The following is a 12,183-nucleotide window of genomic DNA, read 5'->3' as shown; positions in this document are numbered from 1 at the left end:
GCACTCAACACAAGAGTAAAAAGAGAGGAATTCTTCAATGTATTGATGAGGAAATGAGAGTTTGCCTTTCAAATATATGCCCAAACATTGAAGAAATCACTAGGACACATCAGGCTCATGTTTCTCATAAACACAAGAATGAAAAAACACATTCGTGCCGGGACCTGCCGAATTTACTAAATCTTACTAAGAATATATCTATCTATCTATCTATCTATCTATCTATCTATCTATCTATCATCTATCTATCTCTATATATAGATAGATAGATAGATAGATAGATAGATAGATAACTTTTTTGTCATTTTTTAATTTTTTTTATTTTTACTTATTCATTTTTAGAGAGGAGAGAGAGAGACAGAGAGAGAGAAGGGGGGAGGAGCTGGAAGCATCAACTCCCATATGTGCCTTGACCAGGCAAGCCCAGGGTTTCGAACCGGCGACCTTAGCATTTCCAGGTCGACGTTTTATCCACTGCACCACCACAGGTCAGGCTCATTTTTTAATTTTTTAACCCCTCTTTTTTTATGAATTCTAAAAAGTATAACTCAAAAAATGTAGCATAAAAATGTTTTTTAGTGTCAGAATAAATTTAATTTTGTGGTATTTATTTTGTTTACCATAAAAGCATGCTTGGACTTTTTTTTTCTTTAATATTTGACTTAATTATGATAACATATTTCTCAGAAATTTGTATATAGTGCGCCTACAATTATTTGTAGGATTTTAAATGCGCCCAACTTCAAAAAGTTTGAGAACCACTGCCCTAGGGTCTCTCTTATAGGGGACTTTCTTTTCCCTGGTGGCTGCAAAAGTGACTCAGAGTGTTTTTCCTAGAGCTGCCCATACCAGAGGCCAAGTGCTGCCCCTGTCGCCTGGCTGAGGCAACGAGGGAACAGGAGGTGAACACCCAAGCTCCACTTCAGAGAGACTTGCCAACACCAGGCCACATTGACCTGCGTGAGGCCAAGGCAGCAGAGGGCTCAAGCCAACGGAGGAATTTTCCAGGTGAACTTGAAGGGGATGAGCAAGGCTCAGCAAGGCAGTGGTGGTGAGAGGGCGTCCTGGGGATGCAGCACGGGGAGTGGCAGTGGCTCTTACCTGCAAGAGAATGTCAGGTTAGGAAGGTGCAGATCAGACCAGGAGGCCACAAAAGGCAGACCGAGTGGCTGGAGTGGTCCAGAGGGGCTCAGGGAAGCCTTGACAGCAGGGTCTGAGGAGGCTGCGCAGTGGTGGCCATGCAGTGATTTAGGAAGCTGAATGGGTCAGCCAGGAGAGATGTGGGGGGCAGTGGGGCAGGAAGGGTGGCAAGGAGAGCACACAAGTAGGAAGCTGCGTCCAGAGCCTCGTGGGAGGGTTCTGGGCCAGGCGGAGCAGTGGGGGTCCAGGGAGGAGTGAGAAGGCCTCAGAGTATTGGCATGGCTGAAAGGAGACAACAGTAAGGTGGAGAGGGGGACCAGGCTAGACTCAGACTGTTGTGATTGGGACTACTCTACACTGGCTGGGTGACCTCAGGCAAGTTACTTAACTTCTCTGAACCTTGGGTTTTTTAAATGTACAATAGAGAGAAAGATAAAACATATTTCCAAGAGAATCTGCCACACAGAAATACTTTTCTGCCTACCACAGAAATAATGGAGAGTCACTCTTTTTTCTTCTCTCCATTTTCCCAATCTTTTGTGTGTGTGTGTGTGTGTGTGGCAGAGACAGAGAGAGGGACAGATAGGGACAGACAGACAGGAAGGGAGAGAGATGAGAAACATCCCAACTCTTTGTTGTGGTTCCTTAGTTGTTCATTGATTGCTTTCTCATATGTGCCTTGACGGGGGGGGGGGGGGGGGGGGGGGGGGGCTACAGCAGACCGAGTAACCCCTTGCTCAAGCCAGCGACCTTGGGCTCAAGCTGGTGAGCTTTGCTCAAACCCGATGAGCCCGCGCTCAAGCTGGCGAGCTCAGGGCCTTGAACCCGGTGCCTCCGCATCCCAGTCTGACGCTCTATCCACTGCACCACCGCCTGGTCAGGCCCAATCATTTTCTAATACGGTTACATTACTTCTACTTGAGACCAAACTGACATACCATAAACTGCACAAATTGTGCGATTTGATAAGTTTTGCCATATGTGTAATCCATGAAACTGTCACCACAATCAAGATAATGAAACTAACTCTCAAACCCAAAACTGTCCTGGTGTCACTTTCTAACATCTCCTCCCATCCCCTCCTCATTCCCACCACACTTTCCCCAGGCAACCATTAATCTGCTTCATTAAATTAGTTCATTTCCTAGAATTTTCCAAAATTCTAGAATTTTTCAGACAGAATGATACAGTATGTATTCTTTTTTTTTTTTTTAAGATTTTATTTATTCATTTTAGAGAGAAGAGGAGAGAGGGAGAGAGAGAGAAGGGGGGGAGGTCCAGGAAGCATCAACTCCCATATATGCCTTGACCAGGCAAGCTCAGGGTTTCGAACGGGCGACCTCAGCATTCCAGGTCGACGCTTTATCCACTGCGCCACCACGGGTCAGGCAGTATGTATTCTTTATGTGCTACTTCGTTTACTCAGCAGTTATTTTATGATCAGTCATGTTCTAGCATATAGCAAAGGTCTTTTATTATTGAGTAGTATTCCCTCGAATGCAAACCCCACAATGTGTTTATTTATTTGCCTATTGATGCTTAAGAAGCTCCCAATTTTTAGCTTTTACAAACAAAGTTACTCTGAACATTCAAGTATATACCTTTGTGAGGATCTGTTTCATTTCTCTCAGATATGTTACTTTTTTATTTTTAAATTAAATTAGTTTCAGTTACTACTGACATACAATATTATATTCGTTTCAGGTGTACAACATAGTGATTAGTCATTTATATACCTCACAGATTGAATACCCCAATAAGTCCAGTACCCATCTGGCAATAGGTTTGTTACTTTTTTTAACAGTTTATTAGGATTTATGTGCCATTTAAAAAACATCAGTCCATTAGATCACGTAGAAATAAGTATAAAAAATGTTTGCAAAACAAAACATACTTTGAACACGTGTAAGTATAGAGATGATCTGACATTCCGATTTTTCAGTCACCTCATTATGCTCTGGCAGCCAGCTCATCCTTGACTTCAAGTGGAGTAAGCCTCCTAAATTCAGCTCCATTGCAGAATCCAGCTTCTATGAAATCTCATTTGCCTTTCAACACTTTCCTTTAAGGTCAATATGGCTGTATTAATGGCATCTTCAGTTCTAGATCTTCGTTATATCTTTTCTCAAGGAAAGTTTTCCTGTTCACATAGTTCTTTCCGATTGCTGTGGCTTTCCAGGCAAAGTAAGCCCCTGATGGGTCTGACTGAAATAAATATGGTCATTCTTCATTCCAACCACAAATTAGTAAAGAAACTCCAAACGGACGAACACCACCCGACTGAGGATATTCTTGCATCACAGAAGCTACTCTCTGTATCAGCTGAGCTGTGGGAACAGGTTCTCGGCAAACAAGGTAATATTGCTGAGCTAGTTTTCGAGCTCTGTGCACAGACAGTCTGTAATCTGGGCACATGCCACTATACTGCAAGCCTATATGTTTGGTAATTGGCTCCACTTTGTGTGCACTTCGCTCATCATCAGGATGGGTTCTGTTGCTTCTCAGTTGCTAATACACCATTTGCAGACTTACGGTAATTCCTACCGAAGGGGCTCCTCCAGCTACAGCGGCCACAGCATATCCATCCGGAGAGGTTTTCCAGGCCGGCTGAAAGTCGTTAACAAACAGCTGTAACCATGCTCCACCATCTTTACCCAGAGACTAGGTAAGTTACTTTTTAAAAATGAATTTTTGTTTTTGTATTAAGTGAGAAGAGGAGAGATAGTGAGATTGCTGCATGCGCCCCAACTGGGATCCACCTGGCGACCCCGGTCTGGGGCCAATGCTCAAATCAACCGAGCTATCCTCAGTGCCCAGGGCCACACTCAAACCAATCAAGCCACTGTTTACGGGAGGGGGAGAGGGAGGGAAGGAAGTGGGGAGAGAAGAAAATGGTCACCTCTCTATGCCCTGACCAGGAATCAAACCCTGAGATGTTCATACACCGGGCCAATGCTCCACTGAGCCAACTGGCCAGGGCAAAAATGAATTTAATGCCGTTCAGGTGCAGATAGTTCATCTATGCTCTCTACAGGAAAACCTGAAACAGCAACTGTTTTACCTTCTCTGCTTTCTCTTGCAATTTCACAGGGTTCTTGTTCTCCTTGATTAAAACAGGGGCCAACCAAACCCTCTGCCTAGCTGAGGACAGGAGTCTTAGCTGGCCTCAGTTTTGCCCTGCATTGTGAGCTCAAGGGTGGGCAGCCTGAGCTCATGGTTCCTCTGGGCTGCAATCATGGAAGATATTCTCCTTCTTTTTCCAGAAAAAAAAATGTTTTAAATATGTAAAAAAGAAAAACCCCACAAAACAAAAACAACAGAAATGGAAGCCTATATATATATTTATAAATGTTATTATATATTATTTCTATTATTACCCAACAATAACTACACTCCAACTTCACCAGGTATTTATTGGGTACCTGCAAAGGGCCAGTCCTGGAAATACAAAGGTAAGCATACAATCCAGTAGGGGCAAGAGATATCATTAGAAGAAAGGACCCAGGAAGATAGGAGAGCTTGTAACAGGGGTACCTGGTCTGTCTGCGGGGGACAAGAGGAGGCCAGTTTGGCCAGAGCACACAGAGTAAAGGGTTGTGGCCCACAGCAGAGGTCCGAGGGCTTAGCAGAGGCCAGAGCACAGGGACTTGCAGAGTGCAGAGCAAGCTGGCAGCCTGGACTTCAAGATCTCAGGCTCCCTTTCCTCTTGTCTAAATTCCATCCTGGAAGTCCCCTTTTCTGACTTGTTCGATTTTCACTCACAATATGGCTCCCTGTTTTGGGGGAGCACATTTGAGAACTCAGGACTGGGGCTTGGTGCCCAGGGCAAAGATTCCACCAGGGCCACTATTTCCTCCTCTACCCATGGAAGCATGTGAGAATCCTATCTATTTAGTAGGGGTTAGTGAGTTAACTAAAGTGGGTGAAGCAGCTCATGGCCTGGCATTCTGTAGCAGCTCCACAAATATTTAGAGCTGGCCCCTGGGTGCTGAACAGCCTTGTCAGGGTTAGGGATCCCTGCCTTGGTTCTAGGCATCTTATTACCAGACCAACCAGGTAATGGTTGTTCCATACTCTCTCCACCTGCTACACACACGTGCAAACTGCTTCCAGCTGCACTTTGCCCAGATAAAGATTAGCCCATCTCCCCTTGTCTCCCACTCCTTTGCCCATAATCCTTCCAGTACACCTGACCCATCCCAGACCCTCCTCACCCTCTGCCAGCGCAGCGATTTATCAACCTTCTTCATCTCATGGCACACATAAACTAATAATTAAAATTCTGCAGCACACCGAAAACTGTGTTATCTATTCTGCCAATCTGACAAAAATAAAAAAAAGTATAATTTTGATTCACATCTGGCGACTATTGTTGTGTTGGCTGTTGTCATTATTTTATTTGACAATCTAAGGGAAAAGAGGTCAGCGCCCCTGACTAAATAGTCAGGTATTGTGTGTTTTTAAATTCTTGCGGCACACAAGTTGAAAATTGCTGCCCTATACAGAGACACCTGAGGACCAGGAGTGCCTCTGACTTCCTCCCGCCCCCTGCTCTACCCTCTCAGGTAAGGGTCTGGGTCTTCTGGCTGTGGGCAGGGGACAGGAGGAGCTCTCTCTGAGAGTGCATGGTGAGTCTGTGTGGCCATGGTCCCTCTGGGTACGAATGTATGTGTACTATATTGGTATCCGTGCCCCTGTACCTCTTTGTGTGGGCGTCATGCTTCTGTGTGTGTTAGTCTGTGTCTCTCATGAATGCAATGTGGGTCTGTGTGCTGTGTGTCTATATATCTGCATCTGTGTCAGCTCACCTGCCCCGGTCCCATTTCTGACCATGCCCTTGAACCTCCACTTTCTACCTAAGTTATAATTGAATTTACAGCCTCTTCCATGCCAGGCAGAGGGTGTTTGTTGAGTGTTGAAGGGACTGAATGATTAGTTCCCTTTCATAGCTACCAACTCCTGTCTCTTAAGCACCTTGGCCTGAATTGAGGAGAGACAGTCTAAGGCCCCCACCTTTTTTTTTTTGAGGTTTAATTGACGTATATTAGTTTAAAGTGTACAATGATTTTACCTTCTGATCCCCTTCACCCATTTCACCCACCCCCTAACACAGAGCCATTCTCAGTGCCCTGCCAATGCACCTGAACCAATTGAGCCATGGCTGTGGGAGTGGAAGAGGGGGAGAGGGGTGGTAGAGAAGCAGATGGTCACTTCTGCTGTGTACCCTGACCAGGATCGAACCCAGGACATCCACATGCCGGGCCAATGCTCAACCACTGAGCCAACCAGCCAGGGCCTATATCTTGTTTTTTGATAACAGCCATTCTAATAGATGTGAGGTTATATCTCATGGTTTTTATTTGCATTTCCTTGATGATTAGTGATGTCGAGCATCTTTTCATGTACCTGTTGGCCATCTGTTTGTCTTTTTTGGAGAAATGCCTATTTAGATCCTCTGCTCATTTTTCAACTTGATTGTGTTTTACCAAAGCCTGTCTTTTCTTTCTTCCAAGCCAGATTCTGGCTGGCCCTAAGGTTTTCTCTACTGCTCCCTTTCCCAAGCCCAGCCTCATCGTCTCTTCCAGACTCATCACTCATTAAGGGGAAAGATCAGGGGGCAGGAAGGGCCATGGGCATAGCTGGGAGGCTGACTTCAGCTGAACATTTTTGGTACAAGTAGAAGCCAACTAAAATGGGGCCCCGGTTAGGATAGCTCAGTTAGTAGAGCATCATCCAGATAGGCAAAGGTTGTGAGTTTGATCCCTGGTCAGGACACATGCAGGAAGAAATCTATGTTTCTGTCTCTCTCCTTTCCTCTCTCCCTAAAATCAACTTTAAAAAAGAAGTGCAGAGTAATGCGCTCTTTCCTGCTCCTCCACACCGGCCTTGGCCTCCTTGCCGCCTGTCAAAAATGGTCAAAGAAACCACTTACTATGATGTTTTGGGGGTCAAACCCAATGCCACCCAGGAAGAATTGAAAAAAGCTTACAGGAAGCTCGCTTTGAAGTACCACCCTGATAAGAATCCAAATGAAGGAAAGATGTTTAAGCAGATTTCTCAAGCTTACGAAGTGCTCTCTGATGCAAAGGAAAGGGAATTATATGAGAAAGGAGGAGAAAAGCAAGTAAAGAAGGTGGAGCAGGTGGCGGTTTTGGCTCCCCCATGCACATCTTTGATATGTTTTTCAGAGGAGGAGGAAGGATGCAGAGAGAAAGGAGAGGTAAAAATGCTGTGCATCAGCTCTCAGTAACCTTAGGAGATTTATATAATGGTGCAACAAGAAAACTAGCTCTACAAAAGAAGGTGATTTGTGACAAATGTGAAGGCTGAGGTGGTGAGAAAGGAGCAGTAGAGTGCCCAATTGCCGAGGGTCTGGGATGCAAATAAGAATTCATCAGATAGACCCTGGAATGCTTCAGCAAACTCAGTCTTTGTGCATGGAGTGCCAGGGCCATGGGGAACGGATCAGTTCTAAAGACAGATGTAAAAGCTGCAATGGAAGGAAGATAGTCCGAGAGAAGAAGAGTCTAGAAGTTCATATTGACAAAGGCATGAAACATGGCCAGAAGATAACATTCCATGGTGAAGGAGACCAAGAACCAGGACTGGGGCCAGGAGATATTATCATTGTTTTAGATCAAAAGGACCATGCTGTTTTGACTCGAGGAGCGGAAGGCCTTTTCATGTGTATGGACATACAGCTGGTTGAAGCTCTGTGTGGCTTCCAAAGGCCAATATCAACTCTTGACAACTGAACCATAGCCATCACCTCTCACCCAGGTCACACTGTCAAGCATGGAGATATCCAGTGTGTGCTAAATGAAGGCATGCCACTTTATTGTAGACCATATGAAAGGGTCGCTTAACCATCGAATTTAGGGTAAACTTTTCTGAGAATGGCTTTCTCTCTCCCGATAACTTTCTTTGCTGGAAAAACTCCTACCTGAAAGGAAGGAAGTAGAAGAGACTGATGAAATGGACCAGGTAGAACTGGTGGACTTTTATCCAAATCAGGAAAGATGGTGCCATTACAATGGAGAACTATAGTAGTCAGGGTTTTTTGGGGTTTTTTTTTACAGAGACAGAGAGAGAGTCAGAGAGAGGGATAGACAGGGACAGACAGAAAGGGAGAGAGATAAGAAGCATCAATCATTAGTTTTTCTTTGTGCATTGCGACACCTTAGTTGTTCATTGATTTCTTTCTCATATGTGCCCTGACTGCTGGCCTTCAGCAGACTGAGCAACTCCTTGCTCGAGCCAGCGACCTTGGGTCCAAGCTGGTGAGCTTTGCTCAAACCAGATGAGCCTGCACTCAAGCTGGCGACCTCAGGGTCTCGAACCTGGGTCCTCTGCATCCCAGTCCGACGCTCCATCCACTGCGCCACCGCCTGGTCAGGCTATAGTAGTGTTTTAAAAGTTAAATGAAGAATAAACTCAAATATAAAAACTCTGAAAAAAAGAAAAAGAGGTGTAAGGGGCCTGTCTTGCAAAGTGCTGAACTGTTGTATTGGGAGTGTGTGTGTGTGTCTGTGTTTGTAAACATTTGTGCTTCTATGTTCAGCAATTATATGAGTACCAGAGTCCTGATGTCAAGTATTTGGTCTTTACATTACATAATGTATTCTGATTTGTGGGCCAGAAAAATGAAGGTACTATATATGCACTTGGTCCATTCTAGGGTTGTCCATTGTGACCTACATACCAGCCCCAAGCAAGATGAGGCCAACCTTGGCACCAGAGTACTCAGCAGCTCCATCCAATGGGAACACACTTATTGGTGGATGACAACTTGACTCAGACCATACTCCTGGTGGAAGGAGACAGGAACAAGCAGCTAGGACCCTGGAAGACTTTCCATTCTCCTGCAAAGGTCTTTAGATCCTTGGATCTTTCATAGGTCCCTACCTCCAACCCCACCTGCTCTTCCCTGCTCCCACCTTTATGCCAGGTATTTATACACAGGCACAAGAATCTTTTTTTATTATTATTATTGAGAGGCAAGGAGGCATGTGTCCTGAGCTGGAATCCACCTGGCAAGCCTCCTACAGGGCGATGCTCTGCCCATCTGGGGCCACTGCTCTGTTGCTTGGCAACCAAGCTATTTCAGCACCCAAAGCGAGGCCATGGAGCCATCCTCAGTGCCCGGGGCCAACTTGCTCAAACTTTTCAAGCTATGGCTGTGGGAGAGGAAGAGAGAGAGAGAGAAGGGTGGAGAAGCAAATGGTCGCTTCTCCTGTGTGCCCTGACTAGGAATCAGATCCTGAACTTCCACACGCTAGGCTGACACTCTACCACTGAGCAAACTGGCCAGGACCGGGACAAGGATCTATAGGAACTGGAGACTATGACCTGGCACATGGTAGGCACACAACATGAATAATTAACATGATTGACACTGACCCAGGTGGAACTGAATTAATACATGATTGTGAGTCTGGGGTCAAATGTGAGGGTGTGGGGTTCAGGGGCCAGTGCATGATGCTTTCATGTCTCTGTCTACCCACCATGTGGGCAAACCCACTGTATCCATTTAACACCCATGCCTGGCACCTACTCAGTGCTCATACTGGGTACCAAGCTAAGCCAGAGGGAGCAGTTTTATCTCTTTTAGCCCTTGAATGGGCTGTGTGTATACAACCCTGGAAGGTAATAAGGAAAAGTTGAGATTTAGATTACAGTAAACTGAAATTTACTCATGTGAACTATAGATATTCCTTTTGTCACTCTCTGCACTTGTCCCATAAAGATGGAGCCAGGTAACTACTGTGACTGGGAGACCTGGAAGAAAGAAGAGAGAAGGAAGGAGAGTGGTAATGGTAGGGACAATTAGTCAGCTATATCAATTGCATGGCAAGAGTGTGTGTTTGTGTGAAAGTGGTGTTAGGGTCCCAAAATGAAAACAATCTCTTATATTGTGTAGAATGCTTCACAGTTTAAGAAACATCCTCACACCTCCTTCATCTCACTAGTAAGCAGATAGGTGCTTTTCCCATTGTACGCATGGAGCCCAGGGAAATTAGGAGTTATGCTCAGGGTGAGGCATGGAGGTGTAGCTAGAACTGGAGCCCAGAACACTGTTCTTGGCAGCTGTACCATTGGCTCCCCTCAAACAGAACAAAAGATGATCCTGGCCATCAAGAAATAATGCTCATTGACTAGGCAGTTCCCACCAATGGAGCACTTCAGAACATCCAGGACCACTCAGGTTGGTTACTGAATAATGACCCCAGTGGTTTATAGCTGAGCAGGCGGGGCAGGAAGGATGGCCCAATCTGAACAGATATCCTGCAGGAAGGCAACACAGAGTTGAGCAAGAGAGATGTTCAAGTGGCAGGAGATATGAGCAAGGCTAAGAGAAGGGAAGAGAAGAGATCATAAGCAGTATTCAACAAACAGCTGAGGGTCTGAGCAGAGATTGGGCTGAGAAAAGTGGGATTTGAGGAGGAGCAGATGAGGAGGCTGGGTGGACTTGTCTGGAGGTGAAAGAGGCAGGCTCAGGGTTTGCCACTGCAGAGTGCCTCCCATAGTGTTATGAAGTTCAGCTGAGGTTTGGACAGATGATAGGGTGGGGACAAGAACCCACACTTCCTAATTGGCCTCACCCCACCCGGGAGGACTCAATCAGCTCTTGAGCAAATGAGAATGCACCCCTGAACTTTGAACTGACCTTCAATATACATATATCTGTTATTGAGTGAATGAAGGAAGAAATAAGGGTTAGGCAAGTGGCCAAGTCTGAGGAGCCTTGTTGGAGGTGGGGGGTGGGCACAAAATCAGCACCAGGCTTCTCACTGCAGAACAAAATGAACAAAGCTGCTTCTTTTTTCCCTTTCTCTCCCACAGATCGGAAGATAGGAAAGTTTTCCTCCCTGCAGCCATGTCCTCTGGGCCTCTAGTCACCTTCCTAGACCTTCTCAAATGAAGAGTAGGGAGCAGGCTCAGCCACGGGCCCCACAGTACTCATCCACCCCCTGCTGGCTGCAGCCTCTCTTCAGCTGCTCTCCTGTTTTCCCATCTGTCTCTCTCTTTCCTCACATCCCCTCCCTGCCCCAGCAGCTCATCCTCTATCCTGCTGCTTCCCCACCTGTTCATGCTTTCCTGCCTTCCTGGCTACCCCCACCGCCTTCCTGGATGGCTGGCTTGCTCCCAAACCCCAACCACACTACAGGGCTGCAATGACTTGCCTAGGCCAGAGAAGATAGACTACCAGTTCCCCTCCCTGCTCACTTAATCCCTCCATTGGTTACCAGCAGTAGACTGAGCTCCTAGGACTGGAACTGGTTCCACCATAAAAAGAGTCATAGGACAGGCTGACAGGGTAGGGAGGGGCTATTTCTAGGCATCACTGAGCCTGGAAGGGGCAGGAGCTGCTCTAACATGGTCACAGAAAAGCCCCTAGTCCTGCAGCCTGCCTACCCTCCCCTATGAGCCCCCTTCCCCAGGCTTAAGCCTTTACCAGAGGCAGAAGCAGACTGGGAAGTTATACTACCCCTAGAGTAGGGGCATAGCTCTCCTTGCTCCCTCAGGACCCCAGGCAATGTGGTATCTCTCTCCTCTTCCCTGGGCCTGTGGCAGGAGGCAAAGAAACTCCTCTGTCTTGGGGCCTCAGGAGTGGTTCCAGCCAAGACAGAAGGTTAAACCACCCTCTTTCTGGTTGTAGCAGTAAAGCCTTGATTTTACTTTCTATTCTTCCTGGTTTCTTGAGTCCGGCACCTATTCAGGAATAGGCACGAGCTCACACACACTCCCACTGTCCTGTATATACAAGCATGCAACCCATATGCATGTTTCTGTATATACATACATGTATATGTATCTACCCATGCATATATACACAGACACAGCTATTTGTATGTAAATCACACACACCCTTGTACCTATACCATATGCATGTACTACTTACATAGTGAATACATACATCCTTACCTTGCCACCTCTTACCTTTGGTCTCCTCCCACCTTTCACCTGCCTTCTTCCTCCTCCTCCTCCTCTCCCTCTTCCTCCACTCCACAAATCCCCTGACCTTGCCTTCTGTTCCATCCT

At 46.2% G+C, this 12,183-nt stretch overlaps 2 pseudogenes; one reads left to right on the top strand and one right to left on the bottom strand.

The window, feature by feature from the left end:
• Window positions 1-3,090: 3,090 nt before the first annotated feature.
• Window positions 3,091-3,788, bottom strand: LOC136335848 (proteasome subunit alpha type-2 pseudogene; annotated as a pseudogene).
• Window positions 3,789-7,034: 3,246 nt separating this feature from the next.
• Window positions 7,035-8,187, top strand: LOC136335471 (dnaJ homolog subfamily A member 1-like; annotated as a pseudogene).
• The last annotated feature ends 3,996 nt before the right edge of the window (window positions 8,188-12,183 follow it).

This window comes from Saccopteryx bilineata, chromosome 4 (assembly GCF_036850765.1).
Source record: "Saccopteryx bilineata isolate mSacBil1 chromosome 4, mSacBil1_pri_phased_curated, whole genome shotgun sequence".
NCBI lineage: Eukaryota > Metazoa > Chordata > Mammalia > Chiroptera > Emballonuridae > Saccopteryx > Saccopteryx bilineata.
This window is presented reverse-complemented; position numbering and strand designations above follow the sequence as displayed.